This window comes from Nomascus leucogenys, chromosome 12 (genome assembly GCF_006542625.1).
Source record: "Nomascus leucogenys isolate Asia chromosome 12, Asia_NLE_v1, whole genome shotgun sequence".
Taxonomy (NCBI): domain Eukaryota; kingdom Metazoa; phylum Chordata; class Mammalia; order Primates; family Hylobatidae; genus Nomascus; species Nomascus leucogenys.
Genome location: NC_044392.1, coordinates 5,108,370 through 5,124,841, shown reverse-complemented (window position 1 = coordinate 5,124,841; position 16,472 = coordinate 5,108,370). Strand labels below are relative to the sequence as shown.

Here is a 16,472-nt window from a genome sequence, read left to right as displayed (position 1 = left end):
TTGTAAATTTTTATCATGAGAATGTTTAAAATGTGTCAAATAATTTTCCTGTTGAGAGGATTATATTGTCTTTGTCAGGTGTTAGTACCAGGTATACCAGCCTCAAAAAATGAACTGGGGCCGGGCATGGTGGCTTATGGCTATAATCCCAGTGTTTTGGGAGGCCCAGATGGGAGAATTGCTTGAGCCCAGGAGTTCGAGACCAGCCTGAACAGCATAGCCCCGGAGGTTGAGGCTGCAGTGAGCCATGATCACACTACTGCATTCCAGCCTGGGTGACAGAGTAAGAACCTGTCTCAAAAAAAAAAAAAAAAAAAAAAAAAATTCTGGGCGCAGTGGCTCACGCATGTAATCCCAGCACTTTGGGAGGTTGAGGTGGGCAGATCACAAGGTCAGGAGTTTGAGACACGCCTGGCCAACATGGTGAAACCCTGTCTCTACTAAAAAACAAAAATAAGCCGGCCGTGGTGGTGCACGCCTGTAGACCCAGCTACTTGGGAGGCTGAGGCAGGACAATGGCTTGAACCTGGGAGGTGGAGGTTGCAGTGAGCAGAGATCTCGACATTGCACTCCAGCCTGGACGACAGCGAGACTCTGTCTCAAAAAAAAAAAAGAAAAAAAAAAAAAAAAGCAGGGGGCGGGGGTGGGGGAAGCCTTTTCTATTTTCTGAAAGAATGATGTTATTTTTCCTTACATGTTAGAAAAAACTCACTAGTGAAATCATTTGGGACTGGAGTTTTGTGAGGAGGAATTGTGAATTCAATTTATTTGATATAGGGCTATTCAGGCTTCTTTTTCGAGCCAATTTTGGTAAAGCCGTGGCTTGTCAAGGAATTTGTTTCACCTATCAAATTAATTGGCATAATTTCCCTTATTAATCTTTCAATTCTGAAGAATCTTTAGTGATACCCCCACTTCATTCCTTATACTGGTAATCTGCTTTTTCCTAATTTCCCGATTAGTCTTGCTAGGAGTTTATTAATCCTAATTTTTTTAAACAACCAACAGTTGGCTTCATTGATATTCCGTACAGTTTTTAATTAAATTTTGCTCTAATCTTTATTATTTCTTACTTTCTGCTTACTTTGGATTTAATATGCTCTTCTATTTCTAGCTTAAGTCAGAAACTGTGTAGCCCGCCTTTGAGATGGTCCCCAATGAGTCTTGACATATGGGATTCACAGCTTTGTACAGTCCCTTCCCATACTGAATATTAAGTAATCTGAGTAACCAATAGGATATTATAAAAATAAAAGAATGTAACTTTCAATGCTAGGTCTTAATGTTATTACATCTCCTGCCTTGCTCTCTCATGAATTCCTGTTCTGGAGGAAGCCAGCCACAATGTTGTGAGGATACTTACCCAGCCTTATAGAAAGGTCCACATGGCAAGGAACTGAGGCCTCCAGAACTAAGTTGTTACCAATTAAGTGAGTCCTACTGGAAGTGAATCCCCCAGGCCCTGTAAGGACTTGAGATGAATGCAGCCTCATCAACTAGAACCATCAAAGTCACTCCTAACTCACAGAAAATGTGTGAGATAGTTTATTGTTTTGAGTCACTATGTTTTGGAATAATTTGATATGCAGTGGTAGATAACTAACAGATATAAAATAAGACTTAACCATCCAAATATTTATTAAGTATACACTATGTCACAGATCCCTTTATGGGTTGAAATTTAGAGATAAACCAAACAAAGCCCCTGCCCTTTAAGAACAGATTCTGGGTTAAGATGGCAGATTAACAATGAGCATCTATTATCATTCTTCATTTCATTCCTTTCTCAAACTCCACTGTAACTATGAATTAAAAAAAAAATTAAAGGTACAAACCTAGAAGGGAGAACAGAACAGGGGATATATCAACATTCTGAAAGATGAAAAGCACGTGAGCATGTTGGTGATAAAAGGATGGGAGTGATGCAGAAAAATAAAGAGAAAAGCAGTCTGAGAAGCAGATAGAGTCCTATACCCTGTGCCTAGCTCACATTGATGAACAGCTGCCTCTTGTTCATCCTTGCACAGATCTGCAGGCATACTAACTGGAAAAGATACAACAGAGGCTCCCTGGAAGAAGGATGCCAGACACAGTTGAGAGCACAAGATTGTACCAAAAACAAGGGATTAAATGACTGTAACATATTAAATGCTGAATACAGAAGTTCCCCCAGCTACAACTCCCAACTAGGCTTCCAGAATGCAGGCAACCACACTGCTATCCTTTAGGCAGGAGTTTAGAAGACTCACCTTTGGACAACCTGACGAGCTAAGAGAAGAGACCTAAGGATCCTAACATTGTGGATTCCCCAGCCTAAGCCCTCTGAAATCACCCTATGATGAGGCTCAGAGTCAACAAACCCTAACCATGCCTTCAGAGCATCCAGTGTTTTTAGATTAACACTGAATGGACAGTAATCAAGAATACTAGATATTGGATGAAAGCCTCCAAAATGGAAGACAGAGATCAAAACAAACAAAAAGGAATTTGGGGGAAGCACAAGCATGTACAGGAAGAACTCCAAAATAAATTATGCTCAGAGAGCTAAGAGAGGATACTGCATCTGTGAAACAAGAATAGCATGCTATGAAAGATAACACTTAGGAAATAAAACGTGTGAATTTTATGGTATGTAAATTAAACGTCAATACAGCTATTTTAAAAATGGAGTGATGCTTTCGAATTTCTGAAGAAAAATTATTTCCACCACAGAAAGTGCTAAACTATCATTTTAAGTTTGTTGATAAATACATTTTCTAATATATACACAGATATTATATATTTTATATATATATAAAATTTGCTCCCCAGGTACCCTATTCTCATGAAGCTTCTGAAAATTTTTTAAAAAGAGAAAAAAAAGAAACAAGATTATAGAACAAAGACAAAAGGAATTCCCAAGGCAACAGTGAAGCCTGATCTCAGGAAGACAGCTGCGCACCAAACAGAAAGGGCATAACTCAACCAGACTGAAACAGTGAGAATCAAGAGACAGATCTCATGAAGACTGTCACTGAGATGCCTGCACCCATTACTGTTTTTGTTTTTGGAGATGGAGTCTCACTCTGTCGCCCAGGCTGGGTGTGCAGTGGCGCGATCTTGGCTCACTGCAACCTCCACCTCCCGGATTCTCCTGTCTCAGCCTCCCGAGTAGCTGGGACTACAGGTGCCCGCCACCACGCCCGGCTAATTTTTTGTATTTTTAGTAGAGACGGGGTTTCACCGTGTTAGCTGGGATGGTCTTGATCTCCTGACCTCGTGATCCACCCCCCTCGGCCTCCCAAAGTGCTGGGATTACAGGCGTGAGCCACCGTGCCTGGCCACAAAAATAAATTTAACTGATATGTCTAAGACCTGAGATTTGCCTGCCAGGGACCTTGCTTCTTAAGGGATGCAGTACAGAGCCATGTTAAAGGTATTAGCACTGGAGGTAGAAGAGTTGAACTTCTCCCCTTTAAATATAAACTATGTGACTTTCTGTCTCTAAACTTCAGTTGATGATACTACCTATTATACATTGTGGTGGAATTTACATGCAACACTGTAATATTAATAATTAATATAAAATGCTTAGCATTCTATCTGGTACATAAGAGGTAAATAACATCTTAAGGGAGATATAACTAACAAACATCAGATTCACTATGATGGTCTTTTTATTTTTTTGAGACAGGGTCTTGTTCTGTCACCCAGGCTGGAGTACAGTGGTGAGATCATGGCTCACTGGAACCTCCACCTCCCGGCTCAAGTGATTCTCCCACCTCAACCTCCCAAGTAGCCAGGATTAGCAGCTCATGCTATCACGCCTGGCTAATTTTTGTATTTTCTGTAGAGACAGGGTTTCACCATCTTGCCCAGGCTGGTCTCAAACTCCTGGACTCAAGCAATCCACCCACCTCAACCTCCCAAAAATGCTGGGATTACAGGTGTAAGCTACCATGCTCAGCCACTATGATGGTCTTAAAATCTGTGAATTACAATAATAAAATGCAAGTTGCAAATGGGCTGGCCTCAAAACAAGCTAAAGAAATATTCTGCATTTCATCAAATCTAAGATGCCATTGATGGTAAGGTGCACCAGCATTTTACGTATTCTTTAAAAAGAAACCTGCCAATTGAACTGTGACAAACCATCAATTTTAAGATATCTCCCAATTTCAGAGATGTTGAAATGTAAACAAAAAATTTTGAGTCTTAGACTGGTAAAATACAGTAAGTTTAATTACACAGTTGAAAGTTAGGTTATTAAATGCCAATAGAACAATCATTCTCAAGACCAATCACACAATAAGAGAGAATTGCTCCCTTTCTTAGAGTACTCTTCCATGCTTATTTCCATCACCAATGTCACCTAGCTCCCAGCTGTCATTTCCTGAGGGAAACATCCCTCAACCAGTGAGACTACAATGGATCCCTCCCTTTTATGCTTCCACTGCACTTGGTATTTTCCTTTACAGTACTTGTTATAGTGCTCAATTACCAGTCTTCTCCAGCTGATTTCAAGTTCAATAAAGGCTGTTTAGTTCAGTGCATATACCACGTACAAGGCTTGCAAAATCAAAATCATGCAAAAGCAAAAAAGGAAATGTAAGAAAGTAAGATGGTCAGTGCAATATTTCTCATTATTTTTCACAGCATTTTATTGGCAATTAATAAACCCTTGTTGCAGACTTTATGGAAAACAGTATGGAGGTTCCTCAAAAAATTAAAAATAGAACTACTATATGATCTAGCAATCCCACTTCAGGGACTACATGCAAAGTAAATAAAATCACTATCTCAAGGAGACCCCTGCACTCCCATGTTCACTGCAGCATTTTTCACAACAGCCAAGATATGGAAACAACCTAAGTGACCACTGACAGACAAATGGATAAAAAGAATGTGGTATATACATAAAATGGAGTATTATTTAGCCTTTAAAAGAAGGAAGTCTTGTCATTTGTGACAAAATGGATGAACCTGGAGGATATTATGTTAAATAAAATAAGCAAGACACAGAAAGACAAATACTGTATGATCTCACATGTGGAATCTAAGAAAGCTCAACTCACAGAAACAGAGGTTAGAATGGTAGTTACCCAGGGCTGACAGCTGAGGGCTGAGGGCTGAGGGCTGAGGGCTGAGGCAAATGGTGAGATGTTGGTCAAAGCGTATAAACTTTCAGTTATAAGATGAGTAAGTTCTGGAGACCTAATGTACTGCATGGTGACTATAATTATTATTGTATACTTGAAATACGCTGAGAGTAAATTTCATGTTCTTATGTCTCTCACATACCTATGAGGTGACTGTTATATTAATTAGCTTGATTGTGGTAATCATTTCACAATGCATATTATCAAAAATCACATTGTATACCTCAAATACATGTAACTTTTACTTGTTAATCATACCTGAATAAAGCTGGGGAAAAAATAAACCAACTTCAAATGTTAGGCTTTATTTCCATTTCATTAAGTTACCATAGGTCTTTTTTTTTTTTTTTTCCTTCTTTGAGACAGAGTCTTGCTCTGTCGCCCAGGCTGGAGTACAGTGGCAAGATCTCGGCTCACTGCAACCTCTGCCTCCCGGGTTCAAGCGATTCTCCTGCCTCAGCCTCCTGAGTAGCTGGGATTACAGGTGTGCGCCACCATGTCCAACTGATTTTTGTATTTTTAGTAGAGACGGGGGTTTCACCATGTTGATCAGGCTGGTCTCGAACTCCTGATCTCGTGATCTGCCCACCTCAGCCTTCCAAAGTGCTGGGATTACAGGTGTGAGCTACCACGCCTGGCCCATAGGTCTTTTTTTTTTTTTTTAATCAATCTTATTTTTTTGCCTCCCAACGGCACAAGTTGTACTTGGCTCACATAAACATACTCTCATATTATTCTCAAATCTTTTTGGTCTATCTCTTCTCCCAACCTAGGTACCTTATTCCATTTCTCTTTTTTCTTCCTAAAAGGATCCACACATCTTGAAATTGGTGTGTATTTGTCCCATCTGTTTAATAATTTTACTTTATTTGTATGTACCTAGTATATACTTTTGTTCTAAGTTTATATAAATAATAACATATCCTTTTGCTTTTTTTTTTTTTTTTTGAAACAGAGTCTTACTCTGTTGCCCAGGCTGGAGTGCAGTGGCGTGATCTCGGCTCACTGCAACCTCCGTCTCCAGGGATCAAGAAATTCTCCTGCCTCAGCCTCCCTAGTAGCTGGGATTACAGGCACATGCCACCATGCCAGGCTAATTTTTTTTTTTTTTCTGAGACAGAATCTTGCTCTGTCGCCCAAGCTGGAGCGCAGTGGCATGATCTCGGCTTGCTGCAACCTCTGCCTCCTGGGTTCAACTGATTCTCCTGCCTCAGCCTCCCGAGTGGCTGGGACAACAGGTGCGTGCCACCACGTCTGGCTGATTTTTGTATTTTTAGTAGAGATGGGGTTTCACCATGTTGGCCAGGCTAGTCTTGAACTCCTGACCGCAAGTGATCCACCTGCCTTGGCCTCCCAAAGTGCTAGGGTTACAGGCATGAGCCACCGTGCCTGGCCCCTTTTGCTATTTACTCACCCCCAACATTTTCTTTCTTTTTTTTTTTTTTTTTTGAGACAGAGTCTTACTCTGTCGCCCAGGCTGGAATACAGTGGCGCAATCTCAGCTCACTGCAACTTCTGCCTTCTGGGTTCAAGTGATTCTCCTGCCTCAGCCTCCCAAGTAGCTGGGATTATAGACGTGCACCATCAGGCCCGGTTAGTTTCTGTATGTTTAGTAGAGACAGGGTTAAGCCATGTTGGCCAGGCTGGTCTCGAACTCCTGACCTCAAGTGATCCTCCTTGGCCTCCCAAAGTGCTGGGATTACAGGTCTGAGCCACTAGGCCCAGCCCATTTTTTCTTTTCTTTTTTCTTTTTTGAGGCAGAGTCTCACTCTGTTGCCTAGGCTGGAGTACAGAGGTCTGATCTCAGCTCACTGTAACCTCCGCCTCCTGGGTTCAAGTGATTCTCATGCCTCAACCCCCAAGTAGCTGGGATTATAGACGTGCACTACCATACCTGGCTAATTTTTGTATTTTTCGTAGAGATGGGGTTTTGCCACGTAGGCCAGGCTAGTCTCGAACTCCTGGCCTCATATGATCCGAAGGCCTCTGCCTCCCAAAGTGCTGGGATTACAGGCATGAGCCATGATGTCTGGGTACAACATTGTTTTAATAATTCACACTGATACATATAGATCTGGTTCATTCATTTAACTGTTATGTAGTACACCACAATATTATGTAACTATTTATGTGCTGTTTATTCATTCTACTACTGACAGGAATTTAGGCTGTTTCCAATTTTCTGCTATTACATATAATGTTTCAAGCACACATGCAAGATACCTCTTTATGGGTTTTAAGTTATGCAATTTCATCTTTACTTCATCTCTTCTAGTTGAGAATTGCTCTCCGGGGTAGTTGTACCAAATGGTACTTCTACAAACAATGTGTGAGAGTTCCTTTTACTTCATCCTCACCAACATTTGGTATTTCATAAGATTTTTCTTTTCACCTTGCATTTTGCAAATTGTAAGGCTTTTTAATTTTACAAATCTGATGCGTACAAAATGGTAACACTGATTTCACCTGCAAGTTCTTGATTATTAATGAATGAGAATCTTTTCATGTGTTTACTGGCTATATGCGTTTCCTATTTTGAGAACTACCTATTTTTCAATTCATCTGTCCTTATATTTTGTAAAGTTCTCAGTTATATGAGCTACAGATTTTGTAATGTTTTTAACTTTATTGTTTCTTTTGCAATACACAAGTTTTAAGTTTTGGTCAAGTTTATCAGTATTTTCCTTTGCAGTTTATACTTTGTACTCTGTTTGGTGTTAGGAATATTCTCTCATTTTTATCCTAAAAGAATTTTGAAGATTTGCTTTTCATATTTGGGATATAATTCACCTAGAAATAGATTTTGTGTCTAATGTAAGATGGATCTAATTTTTTTAAACAGTTAACTGTGTAAACACAATTTATTATTCTACTCTTTCCCTACTGATCTGAAACACTACATCAGATATTTACAGTTTCCATAAACACATATGTGGCTCGTTTCTAGACTCTGCTTCATTAATCTACCTGTCCCTGCACTTGAAGCCATGTGGTATAACTGTTACAGTTTTATAGGAACTAGGGCAATTTCTGCTTTATTTTTCTTTAAAATTCTATTGGTTTTTCTCAGTCACTTATTCTTCCATATAAATCTTAATATTGACTTATCAAGTGTTATACTATACCCTATTGGAATTTTATTTTATTTATGTTTTTTGAGACAGGGTCTCATTCTGTTGCCCAGGCTGGAGTACAGTGGTGAGATCACAGTTCACTGCGGCCTCGACTTCTGGGCTCAAGCGATTCTCCCATCTGAGCCTCTTGAGTAGCTGGGACTACAGTCACACACCTCTACGCCTGGCTAATTTTTTTGTCTTTTTTTTAGCGATAGGGTTTCGCCATGTTGGTCAGAACTCCCAGGCTCAAGCGATCCTCCCATCTTGGCCTCTCAATGTGCTGGAAATACCAGTATACCCACTGTACCTGGCCCCCTATTGGAATTTTAATTAAAACTACATTTAAAGATTAATAAGGATAATGTGTTTCATTAAATTTTCTTAGGTCTTTCAATGAAGTTTTATAATATCTTAGAGACCTCAGAAATTGTTTATTCCTGAGTACCTCATTTTCAATCCAAACTCTTGATCTCATTATACTTGTTAAAGCTCAGCTAAGATATCACATACTACTACAAATATTTCTCTGATTTTTCAGGCTCATTTGGATGCTCCTCCTCCTATGCTCTTGGATTTATTTATTCATTCTTTGTTTAATATGACCAAAAGTTGTGCTGGGCATAGAGGGTACACTGGTGAATAAAATGACAATCCCTTCATGGAGCTTTCATTCTAATAGGAGAGACAGAACAATAAACACTCATAATTCAAGGTGATACATGCTATTATAGGGGAATTACACTGTGCTATGGGAATACAGAAGAGAAATACCTAACTCAGACTTGGGGGATGGCTGGATGGGGGGAGAAGGGTGTCAAACACTGCTTCTCAAGGAAGTAACATGTAGACTGAAACCTGTAAGAAGAACAGAAGTTAGCAAACACAATAGTGACTAAAAATCATAGTACTGATATCCTTGTCTCTTCATTTTATTGAAAAAGCTCTCATTGTTTAACTGTGAAATCATCTACTTTTTGTTTCTTTCTTTAGAGACAGGGGTCTCACTCTGTTGCCCAGGCTGGAGTACAGTGACTCAGTTACAGCTCACTGCAGCCTGCAACTCCTGGGGCTTAGGCTATCTTCCTGCCTTAGCCTCCCACGTAGTTGGGACTACAGGCGTGAGCCCCTGTGCCAAGCTCATTTATTTTTTGGATATGTTTCCCCTCTTGGCTTTTTTGACATCATGTTTGGTGTCTCACATTGCCTTGTAATAATCACTACTTGCTCACTAGTTCGTTCTTTCTTAAATGCTAGTATTCCTTGACGTCTTTATCCTCTTTCTTGTTTCGATCTAAATACTATTCCTAAAGAGTTTTTCCACTTCTATAGTTTCAAATATGGATTTACGTACTGAAGAGTCCCAACACTCTTACTTTCAGCTCCCACCATTATACATTTTCATACCTAAATTTCTAAATATACACTAGATATGTCTATCTATATGTTCCATAGAATCCTCAAGCTTTGGACATGTTAACATTGATACATGCTGTATACTGCTAACCAGCAATAGCAGATCTACCTCCATATTCAGCTGACAGTACCACCATTCATACCTGGTAGAAAACTCAGAGTCAGTGCTCTGAATGTACATTGGAGAGTATGCCCTTCTTGGGAGCCAGTTTATAATATGGCAGTCACTGTACCTGAAAGTTGTTTCAAGGGCTGAATAATCACAGAAAATTTCAGACCAGGTGTGGAGGGTTGTTTTTCTTTTTATTTATTTATTTATTTTTGAGATGGGGCCTTGCTTTGTCACTGCTGGAATGCAGTGGTACAATCATGGCTCACCACAGCCTTGATATCCTGGGCTCAAGCCACCCTCCCATCTCAGCCTCCCTAGCAGCTGGGACTACAAGCACGCACCACACCTGGCTAATTTTTTTCATTTTTTTTTTTTTTTTGGTAGAGATCAGGTCTCACTGTGTTGTTCAGCCTGATCTCAAACTCCTGATCTCAAGTGATCCTCCCACTTTGGCCTCCCAAAGTGCTGGGATTACAAGTGTAAGCCACCATGGCAGGTGTTGTTTTTAATGTGTCAACTTGCTAAGCTACCAGCTGCCATTTGTTTAATCAAACACTGATCTAGGTGTTGCTATGAAGGTATTTTGTAGATACAATTAAAATCCATAATCCGTTGACTTTAAGTAACGGAGATTATCGTGAATAATGTGGATGGGCCTGATTCAATCAGGTGAAAGGTCTTAAAAGTGGGGCTGAAGCTTCCCTGAGAGCAAGAAATTCCACCTATAGATAACTGCTTCAGCCCATGCCTGAATTTCCCTGCCCTTCCTGACAGCCTGCCCCAAAAATTTCAGACTTGCCTAGCTAGCCCCTACAATTGCATAAACCCTCTCTCTATACTTCCTACTGGTTCTGCTTCTCTAGTTGGGCCCTGACTGATAGGCCAGGCTTGTAGTTTATTTGCAAAAACAATTCCTTCAAAAACCTAGTAAAGCTCTGCTCTATTTTTTTCCATCAGTTCCATGTACCAGTACTATACCTACTATACCCAAAGTTTTTTTTTTTTTTTTTTCTGGACATGGTTCTTAAACCTATTTTTTCAGCTTAATCCTTCCTCTCCATCCCACATTAGACCATCACCATCTCTTACCTGAACTAGTGATTGAAAAGCCTCCTAACTGGCTTCTCAGATTAGTTTTTTCTCCTCTATCTATTCTCCACACTGCTGCCAGAGGTCTCTTTCTGGAAAACAAATATGATCATGTCACTATCCTTCTTAAAAACCTTTGAAGTATCCCTATCTAAAGGAGAGAAGTTTCTTCTATTTCATTGATTTGTTTTTATCTTTTATTTCTTTCTATTCTCTTTGCATTTAATTTTCTGTGATTTTTCTAACTTGTTGAGAATGAATGCTCATGTCACTGACACTTTTTTTCTTTTATAATAGGCATTTAAAGTTTTAAATTCTCTCTAAGCATTGCTTTAGCTGATCATACCAGTTCTGATATGTATTGTATTCATTGTCCTTTGGTTCAAAATTTTCTTTGTGATTTCTTTAAACAAGGGGTTATTTAGAAATCATTTCTTTATTTTTTAATAGAGATGGGGTCTCACTATGTTGCCCAGGCTGGTCTCAAACTCCTAGGCTCAAGTGATCCTCCCACCTTGGCCTCCCAAAGTGCTAGGATTACAGGCGTGAGCTACCACACCCGGCCTAGAAATTATTTCTTAATAATTTTCAAAGCTGGACTTCAAGTTCTAGTAGGAACATAACAGCAATTTAGTTCCAAATTTTCCCATCTTTCTCCTAGAACCTGTACAGAGCAACAAAGACAATGTTAAAAACAAAAAATACCATTTATCTTTAGTGAAACTAGGGGATAATAAAAACCTAAAAATGCCAACTTATAAGTAAATACGACCCAAAGTACTTGAGACTAAAAGAAGCCACATCTGAGCATGAGAGAATGACAAGAAGTATAAGGGAATCTGGTGGGGGAATAGCACATCTTTACTCCCAGAAAGAAAAGAACCTATCCCAAGTGGGAACTACAATGTTTAGAACTGAGATTAAATGGGGGATTCTCAGAAGGAGGTAAGGAAAGGAGGTGTAGTAAGTGGCAGAACAATAAGTGGAGGGTGGTTTGGAAGTGACAGATCTTAGAAAGGACCACCCTTTTACAAGTGAGGCATGCTCTTTTGTAATAGTTTCAAACTTACAGAAAAGTTATAAGAATGGTACAAAGAACTCCTGTATATCTGTCACAAATTCTTTAATTGTTAACATTTGAGGCAGGCAATTTGAAGGGTGGGAGGTGCATCCCTTGGTAGCAGAACTAGTCAGGAGCTGGGGAACTCATGGCTGGTAGTTCACATTACTTAAACCCCTTAAGTTACTGGGAGGCATAGGCGATGTGGCTGCATTTTGAAGAAAGAGTCCACCAGAACAATGGAGGAGAGAGGCCTTGAGCACAGAAACCTGGAAAACTATCTTGCTCCGAAGGTGTTCCTAATGTTTCTAAGACCCTTAAGTCCCTTCTAACAGATGGTCTGGGAAACTCATCTCATGCCAATATAAGCAACAAAAAAGTGGTAAGTATCCATAAAATAATACCATAGAAAAAAATGTAAAAAGGCAATGCGACATCTCCGACAAAGAAAACTCAACAGACAATATCACCACAAAGCAGAGGAAAATTAAAACCCTACTTTTTACTAACATTGAAAAATTCCTAATGCAGTTATGAAGAAAAAGTTCAGAGCAGAAATTGAGAAACTCAAGGAGGAACGAACCAGTCAACAGGAGTTGTAGTGAAACAAGCATGGCAGAACTCAGAAAAGAAATGGAAGAAAAAGAATTTTAAGAATTAAAAAGATGAAGACTAAAATGCAATGAGCACATGGTAAAAATATACAACACCAAAGGCACAGTAAGAAGCAGGTAGGATAGAAATTTTTTAAAAGTAAATAAAATGATGGATATAAAACTGACCCAAAATGGTCAACTAAGAAAACATCTAGTAATTTTACTGATGTCACTTAATAAAATAATTTCTAAATTATTTGGTATTTGGAAAAAATACTTTCAGCAATCACACACAAAAAGCACACTTCTTCTAAGAAAAATGAAATCAAGCTGGCATCATACTTCTCTATTGAACAGTCAATGCCAGAAGACAGTGGAAAAATACCTACAAGGTACTCAAGGAAAAAGTGTGAGCCAACAATTCCACATCTACCCAAACAGTCCTTCGGGAATAAGGCTACAGATAACTCAGGCCTTATTCATATGAGCATTTCTTGAAGAAACAACTTGAGGACAAACTGAAACCAACAAATGACCAGAAAAATTTTAGCAAAAGGACTGGCAGTGAGCAACAATATATTTAATTGCAGATTTAAGATTGAAAACAAATGGAATGAAACTGTTACGTGGTCTAAGAATGTAGGAATTCAAATAAATGAATATATACAAATCAATGTTAAGAGTAGAATATATAAAAAGTAGAATAAGCTCAATGACTGCACCTCATGTGCAACAGGTAGGAGTCAAAGTTGAAAGTCAATCAGTAAAAACTTAAGCAACATGAAAGAATAAAATTATAAAGGGCAATAAAATAATACTATATTGGCTAAAACTAGTAGAAAGAAAGGAAGAGAATAAAGCTAATGTAATTGTTACTCAATTAAGGGAAACAAAAGACTGCTTTAAAACAGAGGAAGATAGGTATCATATGAAGGTATAAGTATAAAGATAATCACTGGGGGGAAAATCTTCCTAATATGAGGACTACCATTTAAAAAGCACAGAAAACACAACACTCAAAGTTTCAAAATATATACAAACGTAAAAAATGGCATAAAATAATTTTACAAAACCATGACCAATGGTTGTGTCTTGATAGGAAGATACGTCCTTCCTATCTATATCTGGCTTAATTCATCCACTAAACAGAAAAAAAGCTTTAAACTGACCCACAAAGCAAACCATTCTATGCTGTCATCAAGATATACCTGAAAAAAAAAGTTAAAGGATAGGATAAAGTTCACAAAAGCATGAAGTGCAATCCTTTTATTAGATAATGTAGAATTTTGGTCAAAAAGTACAAAAAGAAAGTCACTCATCATATAAAGGTTATAATTCATAACGAAAACAGATATGAATATATATGCTTCTAATAATACAGTAGCAACATTCAGAAAATGGAAATTATAGGAGATAAAAGAAGAAACAGAAAGATATTAATAATAGGAAATTTATTTATCCTAGTCTGAGAGAACAAAAAACAAAACTAAGGAAATAAATGACATAAACAACATAATCAAACTGGTAGCTCTGATGGATATTTCACTCTAACCTAATATATGAATATACCTTATTTTCACATAGCCATAGAACTATCACAAAAATTGACCCTATATTGGGCTACAAAAAATACCTCTGCAAACTCTAAAAGGAAAAATACAAACCACATTTTTTTTTTTTTTGAGACGGAGTCTCACTCTGTCCCAAGGCTGGAGTGCAGCAGCGTGATCTCGGCTCACTGCAAGCTCCGCCTCCCGGGTTCACGCCATTCTCCTGCCTCAGCCTCCTGAGTAGCTGGGACTACAGGCACCTGCCACCACGCCCGGCTAATTTTTTGTATTTTTAGTAGAGATGGGGTTTCACTGTGTTAGCCAGGATGGTCTCAATCTCCTGACCTCGTGATCTGTCTGCCTCGGCCTCCCAAAGTGCTGGGATTACAGGCGTGAGCCACTGCGCCCGGCCACAAACGACATTTTTTAACACAATGAAACTAGAAATTCATAACAAATCCAGAAAACAAAAAGATCTTCAATCTGAAAATCTGAAAAGTCTCTCAAACAATATTTCAAGCACAGAGGAAATACAAATGAAATTTGTGGAGTTTCTAGAAAATACTACATATTAGAAGCTTTGTAATACAGCTAAAACAGCGATCACCAGAAAAATAATTGTTTTAAATATTTCTACCAACAAAATGAAAGTACATGTTACTAATCTAGCTAAAATAGATAGAAAAATAACTTTAAGAATAATTCCCATTGTCAGCAAGGCCTTACTTTCCTCAGCATCAGTAAGTATTGTGTCCTGATCACGGACCAGAGAGCTGAGCCTCCAGAATCCCCAGGAAGCTGCTCTATCCTCAAAGAATAGTAAGACTGTTGTAACTTGCTCTGTCTGTAAACACACTTCAGGAAGGAAGTTGGCAGATATATTTTCAAATGATCTTCAACACAATTCTTGAGAGTTTTCTAGTGAGTTTCACGTTAATAAAAAATTGTTTTCAGGCCAGGTGCGGTGGCTCACGCCTGTAATCCTAGCACTTTGGGAGGCCGAGGCAGGCGGATCACCTGAGGTCAGGAGTTCGAGACCAGCCTGACCAACAGGGTGAAACCCCATCTCTACTAAAAATACAAAAAAATTAGCCGGGCATCGTGGCGCGCATCTGTAATCCCAGCTACTTGGGAGGCTGAGGCAGAACAATCGTTTGAACCAGGGAGGCGGAGGTTGCAGTGAGTTGAGATCGAGCCACTACACTCCAGCCTGGGTGACAAGGGCGAAACTCAAAAAAAAAAAAAAAAATTGTGTCAAGAAATTTGGGTACCTTACTTCTCTAGAAAGAGTTCATCAAGATTTTATTTCATTGATTCAAGTATTTAAGCTGAAGTACTAAATGTACACCTGAGCTAGAATAATAGAAAAGATTCTTTATTATAGGTTTCAGTAATTCATTAATTGGGAAGAATATGTTACCAAAAAAGAAGTCAGGGCATAGGAAAAAAGGTTAAGGATTAAAGTATTTAATTAAACAATCAGATAGCATTCATTAACTATATTTTGTTCTTAATCAGAAAGCACTCAATAAATACATTTTGTTTTCTAAAATAAATATTTATGATGCCATAACGTCTTTTTTTTAGTTTTTTGATAAAAAGTAATAGATGCTTATTGTTGAAAGCTTGAAAAAGATGGAGAAAAATAAATACCACTCAATTTCACCACCTGAAAAAAGAGTAAAAAGAACAAAGCATACATATGCAAAATAACAAACTGAGAAAACCACAGAAATACACAGAATTTCAAAAACTAATAGAAACTGGCTGGGCACGGTGGCTCATGCCTGTAATCCCCGCACTTTGGGAGGCCAAGGCAGGCAGATCTCTTGAGCCCAGGAGTTCGAGACCAGCCTGGGCAACATGGTGAAATCTTGTCTCTACAAAAAATACAAAAATTAGCCAGGTGTGGTGACATGTGTCTGTAGTCCCAGCTGCTCAGGAGGCTGTAGTGGGAAGATCACTTGACCCTGGGAGGCGGAGGTTGCAGTGAGCCAAGATTACACCACTGCACTCCAGCCTGGGTGACAGAGCAAGACCGTGTCTCAAAAAAAAAAAAAATCATAATAACAATAGAAACTACTTTGTAAAACTCTGTATAATTAAATTACATATGAATACAATAATTTTCCAGTCAAATGTGAGCTACCAAAAGTGAACCTAAACAGCCTGAACAGACTGTTTTTTTTTTTTTAATTAAAAAAAATGTTTATGGGTACATAGCAGATGTATATATCTATGGGTTACACGAGCTTTTGATACAGGCATATAATACATAATAATCAGATCAGAGTAAATGGGGTATCCGTTACCTCAAGCATTTACCCTTTCTTTGTGTTACCAACAATCCAATTATATTTTTAGTCATTTTTAAATGTATGATAAATTATTAGACTGA

General features: G+C 38.6%; 1 protein-coding gene across 2 annotated transcripts in view; it reads right to left on the bottom strand.

The window, feature by feature from the left end:
• Window positions 1-16,472, bottom strand: part of AGO3 (argonaute RISC catalytic component 3) — a 141,536-nt gene that overhangs the window by 77,815 nt on the left and 47,249 nt on the right. Inside the window, exons 1-2 of one of the 2 annotated variants that reach the window (XM_030823420.1) lie at window positions 10,869-11,307; window positions 9,031-9,109 (exon numbers count right to left, since the gene is read on the bottom strand). The exons of the other annotated variant lie outside the window; for it this stretch is intronic. The gene's annotated coding sequence lies outside the window, so the exon portion shown is untranslated. Of the gene's footprint in view, window positions 1-9,030; window positions 9,110-10,868; window positions 11,308-16,472 lie in introns of those variants that run through there. 2 annotated transcript variants of the gene reach the window in all.